This window comes from Artibeus jamaicensis, unplaced genomic scaffold (assembly GCF_021234435.1).
Source record: "Artibeus jamaicensis isolate MK-2021 breed Jamaican fruit bat unplaced genomic scaffold, CSHL_Jam_final contig_387, whole genome shotgun sequence".
Lineage (NCBI taxonomy): Eukaryota > Metazoa > Chordata > Mammalia > Chiroptera > Phyllostomidae > Artibeus > Artibeus jamaicensis.
In genome coordinates this window covers 1,209,027-1,228,697 of record NW_026521812.1, presented here as the reverse complement: position 1 = coordinate 1,228,697, position 19,671 = coordinate 1,209,027, and positions in this window count along the sequence as shown.

The following is a 19,671-nucleotide window of genomic DNA, read 5'->3' as shown; positions in this document are numbered from 1 at the left end:
AAAAATAACACAATAATTAGTAAATAAGGAAAAAACTCTGCGTTCCCCATACTCTCATTGTAATCCTACTTTTGCCACACTCTGTATATTGCTGTTATTAAGTTTTGTGTTATTAAGGCAATTTGTATGGCAAAATGATGATTTAAGTATTTGAACAAAGCACTGATCACTTCTTCTAAGTTTAAAGGAATTTAACCTTTACTCTAGGAGGCTATAAGGAAACTGGGCTGTTCAATAGCTTCTTCAAGGCCTTTACCAGGGCATCTTTTTAAGTTGTCTAAACACACAATGACTGGTGATTTCCTGTAATATCAGCATGGTGCAGATGGCTGGTTGTCTCCTCAACCCCCCCTCTCCTTTTTCTTTGGGGGCACAGCTGTGTAGCTGTGCATTCCCCAGTCTCCCTTGCAGTTAGATGTGACCGAGTCCTTCCTGATAGAATGTGACAGGATGTGACATGTGCCATCTCTGGGCCTGGAGCTCTATCTAGATGTGGGGCTGTCCTGCCTACATCCTCTTCCCTTTCCTACTGGCTGAATCTAAACACGGTGGCCACCTAGCTTCAGGCATGATAACAACCATGCAGTAAGGGTGCAAAAGCGACATGGAAGGTTCTGAGACTCTGACACCTGTTTGGAGCAGGACTGCCCCACGCATCTTGGACCACTCACTGCAGAAGTGTTAAGAGAGAGAAGTAAGCTTCTACCATTGCAGAATCATTGTGTTTTGGAGTCTCTTTGATACTGTACCACAGCATTACTACAAAATACAGTCAAGTGCATCGCATTTACAGAATGTTACAAAAATATAAATGAAAGACAAAATAGAAATAATCTGGGGCTGATATACATTTCTGTTCTCTATCATCATATAAAATTAAAAGTTGATTGAGGTCCACTGGGGGGAAAATTCCTGCCTGTGAACCACTCTCTGTTGCAAAATGCAGCATGTCTAAACTAATATTTGCCAAATATGATGCAGAATTATTTTCTTGTAATCTTTATAATGCAGTAATACTTATCTGTCTTTTTGTTTCTAACAAAAATGAGCAATTTACTTAAAATATTTCTGCATAAGATCTGTTGAATAGAAACTTGGCGTCCATTTGCTAAGTTGTTTTCAGTGGCTGTTTTTTTTTCCCCTAGGAGAAAGTTGAAAGGATGAACCATAATGTGTTTCTGGCCAAAACAGAGCCTGCTATTGTTTGCCATTGAGTAATGCAGGAATCACGAGGAGTGGAACCTGTCATTCTAAACACAATTTTATTTCTACATTTTAAAGACGATTTTACTTCTGACTCTTCTTCTACCTTTGGTCCCTGCCAATTCAATACCTTTTCTAAGATTAATTTCAGGTGGCAAAAGGCATGTACAGAGGAGTCAGGATGGGTACCCACCAATTACAATGACAGGTAATTCACATGAGAACAAAGAAAACCTATTGTTAAAATCATGACTAACCATCTCCCCACAGTGAAGACCTTAGAGTTGGTATCTCATCTACCACCTCCCCACAGACTCTCTGCCCACACCACACCCTGTATATAAGCAGTGAGTGTGTCTGTTATATGGAAGAGTCCCAACTAATGATGTGGGGAGGTAGTTGATGTGGGCAAGCAGTGATGACATTTAGCCGTCATATCAGTTGACAGTATGTGCATAGGTACATGTGTCAGTCTGGGCAGAGAAGGCACTGCCCAGATTCTACGCCACGGGACCTGGCGGCCTGGCAGAGGATGCTCCCTGTTTTCTAATCCCTGCCTTCAAATCTGTGTCCCAAGGTAAACATTTTCACGCCCATGCTCCTCATTAATAGAGTGAGCAGATGGCTTATTTGCACTGACCTTCAGCAAAGGCATCCATCAGGGCAGCTTTTTCCAGGTCAGAATGGTGTGATGACCATAGGAGAAGATGTGCCATTTGTTTTGTTTTCAATTTTGGAACGAGGAGGTGAGGAAACTCATTCCTTCTAGAGTGACTTAAAATTCCCCTTCCAACTGCTGCCTTCAAGTCCATTCTTCATCTCTGCAATCCTCCTAGTCCTGTAAGAAGCTAGATCCTTTGCTATATCCTCAACCCTTTTCACTCATACATTCCAGTTCTACACCTAAAACTGTGAAAAGTACTATGAACTACTAGCAGAGAAAGCCGGGCTCTGAACTTGAGCCTTGGCTTTTCATTATTCTCTACTGTATAATGCAGAAGATATGGGAACATCTCGTACTCAGTGGTCACACAATTAAATGAGAAGACCAAAGTTAACCAATCTCAACCAGATTCTACTGAGCAAGGATTATTACTTAATCTGGAAGGTGGGGGGAAATGCTCTCATATTAATTGCTTGTCCCTACTCAGGGCATCAGACTTAAAGGACCTTGCTCTCATGCCTATGACTACTTCATGAGGTAGAAACTACTGTTGCTCTTTCACAGATAAGGAAGATGTAAGTAGAAGGGGTTCACTGAAACCCTCAAGGTCACCCACCTTGTAGATTGCATCACAGAAGCTTGGGTTTAGAGCTACCCATCTCTTAAAGCCCATCATTTCTGTTCCATGTTCCTGCATAGGGCTAAGCAAGGCTACCGTGTGCACAATTATGGTGAGGTTAACTGGAATCAGGCCATTTTGAGCCTGAAAGTAATATTTTGTCACAGCATGAACTCCCAAATTTGATAGAATGCTTAATTGATAGTGAGGTTTGTCCGGGAAGTATCCAGCCAAACACTGTGGAAAAATAGACATTTATTGAAGAAGACACAAGATACAAGAAACATTTTACATAGAACAGTGACACCTCAAAGTAGATCCCAAAGTGCCTCAAAGTAGGCTCCTTGGGACCTCACATAGATCTCCCAGTGTCTCTTCTGCTGTTCAAAACACTGCAAAATCCTTTGTTGGACTCGCCATCAGCTGCCTTATTGTGTTTTCCCGTAGCTCACTGATGGTATGAAATCTCTTCCCTGCATCAAAATCCCAGACACAGTAGTGTTTGGAATCCCCAGATGAGTTTCTAGTTCTCCTACTGTCAGATGCTGATCTTTATTGATTGCAGCCCATGCATGTTCAACATTCTCAGGTGTTCCACTTGTTGCAGGCCTTCCAGAATGTGGGTCACTTTCAACATGTTCTTGACCATCTTTTAAGCATTTGTGCCACACTTTTATTTATGCTGTGCTCATCACATCATATCTGAAAGCCTTCTGAATCATCCAAGTAGCTTCTGCAGAGGAATGTTCAAGCTTAACACAAAATTTGACGCAGATTTGTTGCTTTACTCACTCAGTCATTTTGAGTGCAATGGCCACACAGTACACGTGCTCACTCATCAGTGTCTGCTGCCCCCCACTGACTAGTACAGTGAAGTTGTCATTGTTCACGCATGCGCATTCCAGTAACTTGGCTGCCAGGTTGCATCAATGTTGTGCAAACCATTCTCGTTATATCAACAAGGGTTGGAGTTTTTCTAGACAGACCTCATATAATTATTGTTCTGAGTAGACTTATTTCAGTTTCACTTTAAGTAGAGAAAACATCTATTTCTTTTAACTTTAATCAGAACTTCTAACCTGTGCTATGCAGCTAGCTTGTTACCCTTTGGAGGCTACAGCTTATGTAAAAAATACTTGTAGTCTATCTTCATATAATCTTTCAGATAGAAATTTTTCACTGATGTGAGCCCTTTCTCTACCCAGACTGCTTTACTCGTGATCTCTACAAGACAATCACCTGTATTTTCTTCTTGCCCTGTGTTCACATACTAGGTTGTCTAGAATGAGTCTCCTTTTCTCTTTTCTTGAAGAATCTTACTGAACTAGCTCTCCATTTGCAGGTCACATCTTGCTTCCTTTATGAGGTTCTCCCCAGCACTGCACCTGGAGTGACCTCAAATTCTCACATGTTCCCAGAATGCTCATGGCTCTTTATTATTCATTTGACATTTAACATTTGGTGTCTTCTGTTAAAGTAGTAAAGTGTGACAGAAAAGTCCTGGCCTAGGTGTCAGCAGACCTGGGTCCTGGACCTGACACAGGATATCACTCGCTCATTGTAACCTTGGTTTCCTTGTCTGTAAAAGTGAGGTAATTATACTCAAGTGAATTGCTTTGACAACCAAAAGAAATGTTAAAACATTTTATAAGCAATAAAACATTGTACAAGAGAAGGTATGATTATTATTACAAGCACATATGTTTTTCTGTTTTTTCCCCCAAATGATCAGCACAGTGCCCTGATGACAATATCAGCAAAATGAATGAGTGAACCAACTAGGAATCTGAAGAACGGATTGCTGGAGCCTGTCCTGCCACCTGCATGACCTTTAGTTTGGCATCTGATTCTATTTACTTTTTTTTGCAAAATGAGATGGTTTGTCTAGAGTCTAGACCAGTCGGACTCGACCCTGGTTACTTGTCAGAAACGCCTGAGGAGCTTTTTAAAAATGCAGATGCCTGGGTCTCACCTCAAATCAGTACAGATCCTCTGGAGGTGAGTCTCATGAGTAGGTATTAAAACCTTTTGTTTTTAATTTTGAAAAACTACCAACTTATAGGAAAGTTGGAAATACAGCATAAAGAACTTTTTAACCCCAATGTATTTAGAGTAAAAGGCACACACAATGATCCATCACTTCCGAATACTTCAATGTGAATTTCCTACAGATAAGGACTTTCCTCAACACAAATGCAACGTAACCATGAAAATCGGATGGTTAATTTGGGTACATTCAAGTTCCCCTTCAAGTTTCACCCATCGCCTCAAAAATGTCTCCTTTAAACTCTACCTGATTAGAGTCACATCTTGCGTGTGGTTATCACATCTCTCTAATCTCCTTTAGACCAGAACATTTTCTCAGTATTTCTTCCACTTTCATGACCCTGATACTTTGAAAGATTACAGGCCACTTTTCGGTAGAATGGTAGAATGTTCTTATTCGGTAGAATGTTCTTCCGTTTGGGTTTGTCTGATGCTCCCTTGTGATTAGATTTAGGTTTACACGTTTGATGAGAATATCACTGTATGGATGCCAGTTCTTCCTATTGGAGTTTATAATTTCAATTTGTTCCCTCACTGATGATTCATGATGGCTTGACCAGGGTGGTGTTGGCCAGTCTTCTAAATATAATGGTAATCTTTTTTCCTTTGTTGTGAATAAATATTTTGTGGGGAGATACTTAGAAACAATGTAACTATCTTATACCTTATCAAGCTTAAGTGTATTCATTTATTTATGTCTCTACATCTTCATGATTTTTTACTTTATTCAAGAAGCTTTAATACATTACCACTGTCATTAACTTTGATGCCCAGATTGCCTCCAGTCTGGCCAGTGGGAGCTCCATCTACTTGGCTCTTGTGCCCTTTCACATGCTCCTGTCAGTCAGTGACTGCCTACTGCTGTTTGGCACAATAAGATGTTCTAGGCTCATCTTTCCTTGTCTCAGCCCTGGAGTCAGTTTATTTATTTATTTTTATTTATTTTATTTTTTAAAAGATTTTATTTATTTTTAAAGAAAGGGAAAGGGAGGGAGAAAGAGAGAGAGAAACACCAATGTGTGGTTGCCTCCCACATGGCCCTCATCAGGGACCTGGCCCGCAACCCAGGCACGTACCCTGACTGGGAATTGAACCAGCAACCCTTTGGTTGGCAGCCCACGCGCAACCCACTGAGCTATACCAGCCAGGGCTGGAGTCAGTTTTTTTAGTGGAGAATAGAATTAAAGACAAGCTCAGGGCACTATGTAAGCACATTGCTATTGAGTTGTCAAGTGGCTCCTAGGCTGTCTCGGTGGACAACGTTAGGGAACGTGGGAATGTATAGACATGTGCATACACATACTTTCATATGCGTATTTATCTCAATGTCTATGAATATATTTCTAAAACTATGAGTTTATACTACTTCCAATATTTTTTAACTTTCAATATTTGTAACATCCCATCTTTAGGAGTTTAGGAATTTGAAACAAACACCAAGAGAAAATATCCTGAGATTTTTCTGCACTTTCATTGGCAGCTAGACTAAAATAAAAATCACAAAATTACTGAACAAGATACACCTCTTGTTTGTAGCCCTATTAGACTGTTTCTTCACACACACACACACACACACACACACACACACACACACACACACGGTCTATCCATATACTTTTTCAGGCTGAGAAAAGAGCATTCTACCAGATATTTAAATATTGCTTTTATACAGGTTTATGGATCTATGTCATCCTTTACAACTATTTAATTATAATTAAAGTATGCCTTCATAGAGTAATTTTTAAAAAATACTATGGGAAAGTAACCTTTCTGGCATTTCAGAACCAGAGCAAGATGCATAAATAGATTTGTCTCTTGTCAGGAGCAGTGGGGTGGAAGCCCTTCTACAAGATGGGAAAAGTCGTGCAGTAAGCAATCCGTGACGAGCACACGTTGAGCCAGACAACACCATGCTGGAACTCTGCCTGCCTGGTAGACACCCAGAGACGGGGGTTTCTTCTGCTGGGAAAGCTCGCATCAGCCACAATGCAAAGGAGGCGGCTCCTGTGGAAGGAGGTTGCCCTTTGGGGAAGCTTGTATCATGTTAATTGCACTTTGCTTCTCATGCACTTTGTTTTCAATGTTTCCCTGGTCAGAAGACCATGTTTCTATTCAGAAGTATCACATGTTTTGTTCACAATATATTCACAATCCACACAGGTAGTTACAATGAGGATCTGGGATGATGTAAATAGTAACATTTTCTGTGGAAGTAAGTACGTGATAACTTTGAGATGTTGAATTGCCAATGAAAATTTTAATCATGGTTGAAAAACAAATGAAATTTACTCTCATTGACTTCTTTGAAACTGCCATGATTATGTGTTTTATTGGATTGCCAATGTGGGTTCATTCTGTTACCTAAACACTCTTTATCTTTAAGTAATTTTATACCTCCTATCACTACAATTCTAAATGTCCAGTGTGGTTTCTTCCCTTCTCACCACTTCACTCTCTTTGTAGATGGTCGAGTCTCTAGGGTGCATGCTGCATGGATGTATTCATTGTGACTATTATCTTAAGTAACTATCACCCTGTCGGCTGATATGTTTTGGCTGGGCATTCAGTCATGCATTAATTACTAACCCCCTCAATACCATTCAATCTATATCCATCAATTAATTAATCAATCAGAACAATTTTAATCAGTTGGCTTGTCATTAAGTAGAAATCAGCCATTCCTTAGAATTTCTTTTAACAATTGTAACTGAATTTTTCTTTTTAAAGATTGAAGCCAAATAACCTAAATACAATTTTATTGTTGGATTTTCAAATAGATGATTATTGAATGACAAGGCCCTAAAATATCTGTAAGTTGCACAACTAAGTTAGCATGACTTAGTTGGTAACTAATTGCATTGGCTCACTTGCTTAAAATATGTTTCCCCTGGAGGTGAAAGAAGGTAAAAATAGATATTGAGAAATTGCTATAGAAAATGAGTCATGGGTAGTATGAGGCTATACAAGATTTTTTCAAGAAATGAGGGTCATTGAAGACCAAATAAATTTTAAAGTGAATAATTGGAAAATACAGGGAAAGTATTTAACAAAATGAAAGAATGAGAGTAGAATTTTCTCTATAGAAAAATATTTACTGAGAATGAAACTAGAATGTTACTCAAGTGCTGGTGAGGATATGGAGAAAGGGGAAGTCTATTGCTCTGTTGGTGGGAATGCAAACCGGTGTAACCACTGTGGAAAACAGTAAGGAGTTGCCTCAAAAAAATTACAAGCGGATCTGCCTTTCAACCTAGCAATCCCACTTCTGGGAATATATCTGAAGGGACTCAAAACACTAAACACTAACAAAAGAACATAAGGACCTCTATGTTCATTGCAGTGTTATTTATAATCACCAAGATATGGAAGCAGCCCAGGTGTCTATCAGTAGATGAGTGGATCAAATAACTGTGAGACATTTATACAATGGAATACTACTCCATAAAACCATAAAAAAGAAGAAAGTTTGCAACAGCATGAATGGACCTGAAGAACATTATACTAAGTGAAATAAGTCTCAGAGAAAGACAAATACCATGTGTTTCACTCATGTGTGGAATCTAATGAACAAACTGAGCTAACAAGCAAAACAGACACAGACTCATAGATGGAGAGAAGATGACAGCCAAGGGTGCTGGAGTGTAAGGGGTGGAGGGGTGGAGCAAAAGGGACAAAGGACTCATGGACACGGACAGCAGCGTGGTGATTGCAGGAGGGCGTGGGATACAAGGGGACTAAATGGTAACGGAAAAAATATAATACGAATTTTATCTGAGAATTAAAGAAGAGTATTTTTAGGTAACAAACCATTTCTTATTCATATTTGAAATATGTAAAGCACTTTACTTTTCTATTGTCAGTCGAATGATTTAAACTCTGCACATGTGTATTGTTCTGATGACTTGAATGGTGATACAACAACAAAGAGATCGAATGAGAGCTTGATATAGTTTAGAAATTTCTAACCATGCATTCGAACCCAGCCAGTTCTATCCAAAATATGATGTTTCATTTTAAACTTAAAAAAATTGGATATTTCCACCAAATGTTTAAATATACTAGGGATTGTCCTTTCAGGGTCTTTTTCTGACCTGTTGAGAGAAGGGGGTATGCTGAAAGTAGCTCTGTTTATAATAAAACCTCCTTTTTGTATCAAACCAGCTAAGTAGAGAACATTGCATCATGCACGAGAGAACCTTCCCCTGGGTGCGTCTATAACCGACTACAGAGTATCATCTACAGACTCTAACAGATGCCCAACAGAGGAGTTCCAGGCCCTAACCGCCCTCTAGTCTCTTGTGTTAATGAGGACTCTTGATGCAGTTTAAGGCACACTAGTGAGCAGCTCTAAATCAGAGCTCATCCTGCAGAAGGAAACTTTATAATGGGTACTGAGGCCAGTCGGTTAGAATTCCAGATGTGGGGCCTGTACCCTGCCTCTGACCAGCATCCATTTCTGCGCTCCACAGCTGGTCCCTGTAAATGTGCCATATTGCTGCCCATCTGCTCAGAGAGTGCACAGTGGCACATCTCTCTCTGACAGTGGACCGTTTTATTGAATGCTATAAATATTGAAATTCATAGGCATGAAGCAGCAGATTTTTAATGTTACTTAGAGAGACATTTGAGCCACAACCTTTGGCAGAAGCGCACACTGTTAGTATCTCAGTACACTGTGCACCATTTGGTTCAGACTCATGAACAACTTTTCCAGGGATTTCATGGCTCTCCAATCCCAGGTAAAATGGAGTACAGACCCTGAGGGATGATATTTAGTGTGAATGTCACCCTGCATACAATGTGCATTTGGGATACGGACTTTCCAGCCCTGTGCTGTGTTAAACCATATGTTAATGTTTTTATACTCAGAAAAGATTAGTTTGGGGACCAATAAAGTTTCAAAACTACAAATAATAGGCTAACCATTGCGAAATGTGAAGCATTCCTTCAGCTGATTTTTTTCCCAAAGTCTCTGCAATTTTCATTTTTGAAATGGCAGGGCTATATTTTGTTATAGGAAACCAGCTTATCTATATTTTATAAGCTAATATGTGCAAATTTTGGACCAGATAGGAAACATCCCCATTAATTTGAAATCATTGGTATGTGAGCTGGATGAAACATAGAAAATTGCTTTGTGGTGTTTTCTCCCCTTGACCAAATAATCCCAAGCAAACTTTGAGGCAAAGGAGAAATAAATAAAAGCATAGAAATAAAAAGGGTGCGTGTTACTTTGCATGGTTTGACTTCTGGGTTAATATTCTTTGTCCTTAGTGAACTGTGAGCCAAGGCAAAGCTGTTTAAGACTAAAATAAGCATGGCTTTTATATAAAGGCCCCTCTACTTTTCCTTCAGTTCTGCTGTGAAAATGCTAAAGAAATGGGAAGTGTCCTTCTAGCAATTGTCAGGGTTTTAACAACAGAAGCGAGTCATTCATTTCGAACAGTAAGTAGTTGGGAAAGGACACAATAATGCTCCCAGTTTGGCATTTGTTTACATCAGAGCTGTTTAACAAAGCCAAAGTGACGACTATTAAAAAATAAAATACTTTCCCTGCCTAATTGATGTAAAGAATTGAACACGATCAAAATCCAAACTGAATTTCAATTATTCTTCTGGCACATACATTTCTCAAGACTGTGATGTCTTTTAACTTGGCTTCATCATCATTTTCCAGTTGCTCTGCAGTCTTTGCATTTAAAAAAAAGATATATAGAAACTTGCATCTTTATTACCAAAGTTGTAACATTGCAACAATAAGCTGTGTCATTGCTCAAACATTTCCCCGAGTTCCCAATCAGCAGAGTTATGTAAGGTGGCAGGTTAATAAATGCGACACGCTGAAATCATTTGTACCAGATTATCTCTCCTTCCAAACTCTGACAGATGCTAAGTCCAGCTGGTAAAAAAAGTTTATAGGCGAGTTGGATCTGGGGTCTTCACACACTCCACAATGTTGGCTACCAATGCTTGTTTTAATGAGTCACGAATTGCCTGTTTATCTTCTGCTCCCTGCTGTTTCTGCATTTTCTCTTCCAGAACAATCCTAGAAACACATGCTGCTACAGACGCTGGAGCAATGTGTGTAGACATTTGAGCCAAATTATTATAAAGAACTCTTTCTTCTCTGATATTAAAAAAAAAAGGAGCGAGAATTGCACATTGCCTAGCAAATCGTTATCTCAGATGTTCACTGTGACATGCTCAATATGGCCTACCAGAAAAAGTTGGAGACATTTGAAACCTTAACAACTACACAAAATGACACTGTAATTGGCGGGTTTTGTTGTTCATGTTCTGGCTCAGCTAAAACTGCTCTAAACACTTTGTTTAATGATGTTACATTATGACAACACATGGCTTCTATACAGCAGGTCATCATGTCTAACATGCAACTACACAGGAAAAGTAGCAAGTGGCCAGGAAACAGGACCAGGAGGCACCATATTCAAAGTTCTTGCCACAAACCTAAAAACGATTAAGTATGAAGTCTCCAAATAAGGACACTTGCCACTAAAGGCTCACTTAAATCAGGTTCCTAATCCTACCGGTTTAGGATGACTTTTCCAGGAAGCTGTTGGTTTGAGTGTATGTTTGTGTATCTGTGTGTCTGAGTGTGTGTTGGGGAGAGAGGATCGTTTTGCTGTCACAATATTTAACATTTTACTGAGACTCAGAAAAAGAGGTTTTATAAGAAAGTGAAAGACATACGAGCAAGATCATGCTCTAAGTAAACTGCTTGCTGAAATATAGAAATCTTTCCTTTGAATTTTAAAAATATTGTTTAACAAGAAAGAACACATTTTTCTCCAAATAGATGTATTAGTGTTGGATTCTTCTCCATTTAAAAAAAAAGGTTTTGGCTACCTCCTGAATGTCTAACTTTTGCTATATATAAATAATACAGATGTAAAATAGTTATGATGAAAGAGGTTGGTTAGAGATTATGATGGCAGGTTGCAAAATGCTTTGACATTTGTGGAAGAATTTTGAATTGGCATAATTGAATTTTGGAGAGGAAAGGTTGGACAAAGAAATATGAAATTATGTTTGATGGTTGGGAAATCCAAGGAGAAGCCCAGTGAGAACAGGTGCTGAGTCTGTGCATTCTGCCCAGCTGACCCGAGTGCTCTGGGAACAGTTTGAAGGTCATTACTAAAAATAATCATTTTGTCCAGAATAAATTGGGAAACTGCTGTGTGGCATGAGGCAAGGATAAAAGGTGAAAAATTTTGGAGGAGACAGAAGCAAAAGGGCTAGGAAATGTGAAGTCATCTGGAATTTATATCATGCTTGAACATCATTTTATTATCTCAGAAAATATGATGGAAAAATTTATTTGGCATAGCACTCAATGTACCTTACAGAAAATCCCTTGTGATAAATTATCATTTATATTATGTTTCAAAATATTTCATTTCTTTAAATAAATTTGTATTTTTATTTCAAATAATCAGGGATGTAACACAAGCACTCTTGCCATTTTAGATGTCAGATAATTTAGCACTCAGTTATTAAGGTTCACTCGTTCACAGAGGAATCTGAAATACCCCCTTCCTTCTGTCTCTGTCAGGAAGTTTCTGCCATGTCTCCTCCTGAAGCCCCTCAGTTCCTTTTGGAAATAGAGAGGGTGCAAAGTGGAGAAGTTACACACAATATCCTCACACTTCAGAATATTGTGCCATGAAAATGTGGCTTTTTATTAAAAAATAATTTATCTAATTTGTTACAATGACTCAGTGGGTAGAGAAAGAATTAACTGTATTTTAGCAGACTCAGTCTGTTTCATGAATTCAGAGACTTCCTGTCTGTCTCCTGAGACAAACAGTCAATGTTCAGACCCTCCTAGTGCTCCTCTCCAACATGGCGTCTGCGTGTTCACAAATGTTTTTGAAAACTTCGTTCTTACAACCCCCTTCCTATCTTTCTACAAGTAAGCATTCCTTAGACCCAAAATATTATGTTGACTCTACTTAAGAACATTAGCAACCTTTCCATCACTCAGTAGAAGGATTCTTCTTACTTTTTATCTTCCCTGATTCAATCAAATGAAGACAGAGTCACAGTCCTGGAACCCTTCAGTGGTTTGATAGTGTCTATGTGTGCAAGGCCTTCTGTGTTCATTTTTCTGAAGTTGAAACTTGCTTTGTTCTACTTCTTGGCACAGACACCATTATCTTAGCAGCTATTAAAAAAAATACTTTTAGCCCTGGCTGGTATAGCTCAGTGGATTGAGTGTGGGCTGTAAACCAAAGTGTCACCAGTTCGATTCCTAGTCAGGTCACATGTGTGGGTTGTGGGCCAGGCTCCCAGTGGGGGTCACATGAGGGGCAACTACACGTTGATGTTTCTCTCCCTCTCTTTCTCCCTCTCTTCCCTTTTCTCTAAATAAAGAAATAGATAGATAAAAACCTTTAAAAATATTTTTATAAGTCATCTTTCCTTTTGACCATCTCAACAGATTTGAATTACTTGCCACTTTAAGGCATCTATAGCAGGAATAAGATACTTTGTCCCTAAACTTGGAGATGGCATTGTTCTCCAGAAATGACTAGATCTCCATGGTTACCTGACCAGTGGGAGGGAGCAGAGACCTCACATGTGCAGTACTTGAAATAGTGGAGTGCACACTGGAAGCATGTTTTAAATGATTATTGCACAGCTCTATTGATTGCTATGTATGGAGCACTTTCTCTGTCACCAACTCTGTCTGAGGAATCTCATACAATTTTTTAAAAAAGATTTTATTTATTTATTTTTAGACAGAGGGTAAGGAAGGGAGAGAGAGAGAGAAATATTAATGTGTTGTTGCCTCTCACACGCCCCCCCCCTTACTGGGGACCTGGCAATAACCCAGGTATGTACCCTGACTGGGAATCAAACCAGTGACCCTTTGGTTTGAAGTCCAGTGCCCAATCCACTGAGCCACACCAGTAGAGGTTCATGCACTCTTTTTCTGGTCCTCACGACAACCCTAAATGATATGTTATTCCAAATTTCTGAGAAGAAAACTGACTCAGACAAGAAAGCCACATGACAGCTAGCTAGATAATGACCGAGCCGGCCGGAGTCTGTCCCGGGTCTGCCTGGTTTTAACCACTGGCTTCTTTCCTCGGTCTGACTCCTCTGCACAGCCCTCCCACCGAAGGAAGCGTGAGCACCGCATCCAGGTGGGGTGGGCGCCTGGCCGGGTCCACAGTGTGAGCCTAGGACTGAGGACAGAACATTGGCACCAGTGCATCACGTGGACCCCCCTCCTCCCAGGACCAGACTTCATTTCACTCTGCTGGGAAGTGTCAGTAGGTAGATAAAAGCCACTCAGAATGTTCATTTTCTTGTACTTCAGGATTGCTCCATAGCATCCTTACCGAACTATGCCTTTCCATAGCGTGACTGTGTAGGTACGGCCAAGTCTATCAACATGTCAAGAGTACTGCTCTGTGAAGACAGTGTTTATTTGCTGTTTTTGTATATTTCCACCATCAAACAGACAAAAGTATGTATTTAGGAAGCAGTAAGGTGTGGAATAAAATAGACTTCGGAGTCAGGTAAGTTGGGTTAAAACCTGTGCTCTGGGACAGTAAACTAATTCAGCGGTTTCTATGAACTTTAGCTTTCTCAGTTTTACAAAGTAGAGAATAACTTAGTTCTTATAGGATTTCTGTGAAAATTGTGAGTAACAACATATGTGAAGCATTTAGCGTAATGGAGGCACCAAAGTCATTTAATGCTCACCAGAGTCCCTGTGGTTGCAGGTATATTACCCACCTTCTTTCTCAGGTTTGAAAATTGAGAGGCAGAGAGGTTACGTGCCCAGCCTCAGGCTGCAGAGCAAGAGGCGGTGGAAGTGGGACAGGAACCCAGGCAGTCTGGGCCCTGAAGCTCCTCTCTTAATCAGGCAGCAACCGTGCTCTCGTTAACACTGTCCTCAGTAACACCCCCTCCACCACAGACAGCTAGGAAGTGCTGGGTGTCATCGCCCCCTTTTCTTATCATCAGGATGTTCTGTTTTCATGGGTCACCTATTTTTAGTTTGGTTGGTATTTAAAAATCAAAGGAAAACACAGGGTCTCCTTTAAATAAATATGGGCTTAAGTGTGACATCTCACATGAAAGAGCAGAAAAGTTGCTATGCCATCCTTTCTCCTTCTGTTTTTAGTTATTTTCTTCAGCTCCTTTTGTTGCAGAAAGATCTCCTATTTAAACAGGTGGCATCTGGCTTCTATAGGAAGACACACCGTATCACAGTTTTCACTGTAATAAGGCCCAGAATCTTGTTTAGTAAAAAAAAAAAGGAATCACTTGCTATTAATGAAAAAAACAAAAACAAAACACAACCCCCCTTTAACACTGTCAGAGTTTTAAAAGACACATTTTCAGCCTATTGGGGATTTGATGTGCTGGAATTTAATATGAGAAATACAAATGACAAGCATTGGCAACCATTTTGCGATTATTTATAGAAAATTTATTTATTTTCTTTTTTTGTTCAGCATGCAAAAGCAAGTGCCACCTTGACAGATGTCAAAACACCAAATTTATGTCCATCTATTTTGACAATGGGTGCCAAACATTATTTAAAAAGTATTTGACAGAGGACATAGTCCCTCATCCTTACTGAGTATTTAGCTAAGAGAAATTTTGTTCCGAGTATTCCATACACGCTCTTAAAGGGATCATCATTATTCTAGAAATTGACTTTTTTCTAAACTGCTTCCTGTTTGAAAAAAGCCTGTGAGCTTTACATTAACATAAGAATAATTATTTATAGCAATTCCCGATGACTGTGTTCTCATCTCATTTAGCTGTTTTAACAGTATGCTAATGACAGGAAGAAAACATACATATAAAATATTGTGAGCATCAGGACTTGGTAGGAGAGAGTAAGCTGAGCTTCTGACCATGAAATCTTATTCTGTGGTTGCCTTCCTAATGGCATCCCTGGAGGCCAGTGGCTTTGCATTCTCCCGATTGTGTGGGGTCACTCTGGCAGCATTGACCAAGTAGAAAATATTCAGCCAGAGACAACAATAGCAGAAGTCACCCTTTAAGTGTCCTGCCTTCTATGTCATACGATTGACTCCAAGGCTCCCCACTAAGATGTCACTGTTTGACCAGTTTGCTTTAAAACAGCTTAATTAGCTGAAAGGAAAGCTGTGTCTGAGCATGTTTGTGAGGGGAAAAAAAACACAAAAAGGTTTCTCCTTTCAGAAAGCTCATGCTCTATCTTGTCGGAAATCTTTGGTTCTGTAACAAAACAACATTCCTTTGATTCGCCATCAAGTCCCTGACAACAAATTTTCCTGGATTGGGAAATAAGTGGTCTGGACGTGTTTCCATGCGGTCCACTGAGCTCAGGCTCTACCTATCTGGGTCTGTGCAGGAACCAGACGCAGCCGCCTACGGCATTGCTAGAGGGATCCTTGCTGACAGCATGTGTTTATTCCATTTACATGGCGAGATCTAAAACACTAATATGCAAAGACTGTGCAGACTCTGGTCAGAATCTACTGAGCTCCACTGTAATGACCAGTCAAAACAATGCCCGTGCTCACATTGAAAACCGCTCAGACTACTTGATTCATTTGTTTCTAGTTAAAATGTTTAAAAAATCATTCATAAAAACAACTCAGATTTCACTCCTGGGAGAATGTGGCAAGAGAAACTTTGTGATGATACTTGAACAAATTCCTGGTTCAATGTGGGCCTCCTGCAAATGCGTGCATACCATCTGCCGTCTCAGGCTTGGAGCCCTGCAGTGAACTTGGGAAGGGACATTTAGGGCCTATTTTACATTCCTTAATGCAAGAGGAAATTTAATGGCTAAGAATAAATTACACTTGTTGTCTTTTTTTTGGCATGCATTTCTGTGGCTAAACCCATCTGGGAGACGTAGAAAATCCATGTTTTCATTTTTCAAGGCAAACTGACAGGGAATTGTTCTCATTTTGATGGGGTGGGTGGAAACAGCTACAGAAAACTTGAATTTGTGTAACGCAGTCCCATAGGCAAGCCAGGGAATCATTAGAGAGAAGGAAGGACCACCTGCTCCTTCACCACCCCACTCCAGAAAGCTTTGTGGGTTTGTTCTTTTTTTTTCCCCTCCATGTCACAGAAGAAAATCCCCATGGTTCAAACACTATCCAACTGTAAGAATCAAATACTTAAACAATGAACCACAGTGGCATGGCCTGGCTACTCACCCAGGTTCTTCCACAGTCTCTTGTGTCTCGAGTAATTATCTGGTGAACACATATATTCCTAGGCAACTCCCGTCTATTTTCACAAGTTCTAAGTTACCATGAACACCCCCAATTACAGCACACTCAGTTTCTTTATTGTGCTGAGCTGCAGAATATGGTATAGCTGCAAACAGCTCTGTATACGTGTGGTATGTTGTGTATTTTGCCCATCTAACTCAAGAAAGTTGAAATTGTGGTTTGCAAAACCCCTGAAGATGATGCCTCCCTTCCTAAAATCACATTGGATTTTCATCTGCAACTGTATCTCCACTTTTTTCTAATGAAGAGAAGAATGGCTAAATTAGAAAAAAGTCTATAATTAGCAATATAAATCTTCCACCAATTTCAGGAGGTCACCAGATAAACTGATGCAGACTTCAGAAACATCTGCTCTTTTGGCAACCACTGCCTCTTCCGAACCTTCTCATTGGCTCATGCTAATTATACACGAAGCCTCCTGAAAGCGATTTGTGTCTCTTGGGCTGAAGCGGACAGGGCCAGGACCCAGGAACCACTCTGAATTGCTCAGCTCCAAGTAATGACGCAGGCCCTGTGCGCCACCCTCAAGGGGCCAACAGATGTGGCTCAGGCTGGGCAGCAGGAGTAACATGCGAGGCTCAAAGGAGTACGTCTCCCAGGCCCAAGAAGGCTGGCGGGCAGCTCTCCGTTAATGAGCTGGTATTTTCAGAAAAGGATTAGTTCCCACAAGGTGGCATCATTGGCACCAACTTCAGAAGCTGGCCCTTAGCTAATCTTTGGAGTTGAGGTCTTCTGCGGGTAGAGCGGTGCAAAGACAGAAAGGCTATGATCGTGAGATAATTCAACCCTTAATGAAGTTGTTTCTTTTAACATGGGTAAACAACAGTGAAGAGAAGGGGCAGATGACATTGCTTTAACTCACTGGCTATTGTGCTGTGAGGCTAGAGGCCAAAGGCCAAGTGGCTTAGACAACACTGGCCATGAATTTGATGATAGACACACTGCAGTTCAGTGCAGTTTCATTTAAATGATTGCCATTGTAAACTATTGGCTTTCTCGGTGGCTAATGATGTGATATAAGTCCTAGGTTCTGTGCTGAGCTTAGGTTGTGCATCTGCAAATTCTTAACTGGGAATGGAATAATAAAATTCCTTTTCTTGAAAAAGCTGCAAAATCTTGTCTGTATCTATAGTGACCCAGGGGAATAAGGCACTTGAGCTTTTTTTGCATCAATGCAGAGGTGAAAGGCAGACTGTAATCCAAGTGCAATATTATCTCCCACATTCATGCCAGGGGTCTTGCTTTTCATATTCTGATAAATTCCCTTTTCATTAAAGTGAGTTTCACCTTATCTGTGAAACTTTCTTCTGATTAGATGAGACCAGCCACCTCCTCGAGTTATACAGATACAGGATGTATGCATATTCATCTAGTAAACAATTATAAAGTCCCCTAAAATTAGCCAAGCCCTATGCTCCATGTTATTTTAATTTTGATAACTGGTAATTGTGCATTTTATGCCATCCTGCATTTAAACGTGTGTGTGTCTATTTTATAGGGCTGCTGGCTTTTAACTAAAGCTGGTCACAAAATACGCTGGCCCGGCTCTGAAGATGGAGCAGGCAGGGGTCACACTTGATCGCACACTGCATTTGGGAATGAGGAGGGGCGCTGCCGGGGGACGGGGTGGGGTGGGGGGGTGGGGAGTCTGGAGCCCTCCCAGCAGCGACAGGCCCCAGAGCAGGGGTGATCCCTGGCTGAGCATCTACTGAGTGAAGCCCGCGGGGCCTTTGTCCCTTGATGCCATTCAAGAAGGAAAAAAAAAAAAGAAAGACAATAAAAAAGATCTACTATTCTGAAAGCTCCCTCATATTTTACTATTTTATTGAACTCCTCTCCCATCTACTCTTATTTTCATCACCCCCCAAACAAAAAGAGTTTGAGAAGACAATGCAGCAACATGCTTCTGGTGTCCACATGTTTTAGTATCTCGTAGAGGCAAGAATATGACTAGGGCACCTATGGTAACTAAAAAGTGTATTTATGCAGTAATATATGCTGTCTTGGAGCCTTTCATATACCAATAAAATGTTCCTTCTGCTCCTTTCTGGTAGACTATTTTTTTTCAGTTCCCAAAGTTAAACATCTCTAAAACAGACGTCATTGTTTTTGTCAAAGATGCATATACCCTGATCTCTGAGTTATAACATGCTCAAAAAAATAATCTTTAAATCTTTACTTTAGTAAGTTATAATTTCTATGTCTTCATTGAGAACAAGTCCTCTCTTTATCACCTTTACCTGAGTTTCTTATAGATAATTACATGGGGAAATTAAAGAAACTATTAAGAAAACTGTGGTGACAGAAAGGGGGGAAAATATGCACAAAATTTTTATTGGTGTTATTTAGGTGTTATTTTTACTAAGATTTCACTAATATGACTTTGTATACAGATGGTTATTTCTGATCTTAGGCTGCCTACTCTAAAAGAAACTTAGAAAATTCTGCCCCCCTCCTCCAGTTTTATTGAGATATAATTGACAGCGCTACAGAAGTTGGAGCAATGACTTGACATACATATCGTGTGAAATGACTGAGAAACTCAATCATTGAGAACACAAATGTATGAAGGTTAAAAATTAAGTAACTGGTGATGGTTGTATTTTAAGGCTATTTTAAGAAATAGTTTAAATCAGCTGTTAATTTTGTTAAATTGAGGTGATTATGAAATACACTCATGCCTACCGTTTCATTGGTAAAGACTTAACTATAAGAATATGTATAGTGATGTGCAATAGTGAATACATTAGGTATTTTTGAAACATCTCTATGCAAATTAATACATATGACCCCAAATATTATTAACTTGCCAAAACCAATATCAAAATGTTTTATACTTTTTGGTATGCCTAATCTGG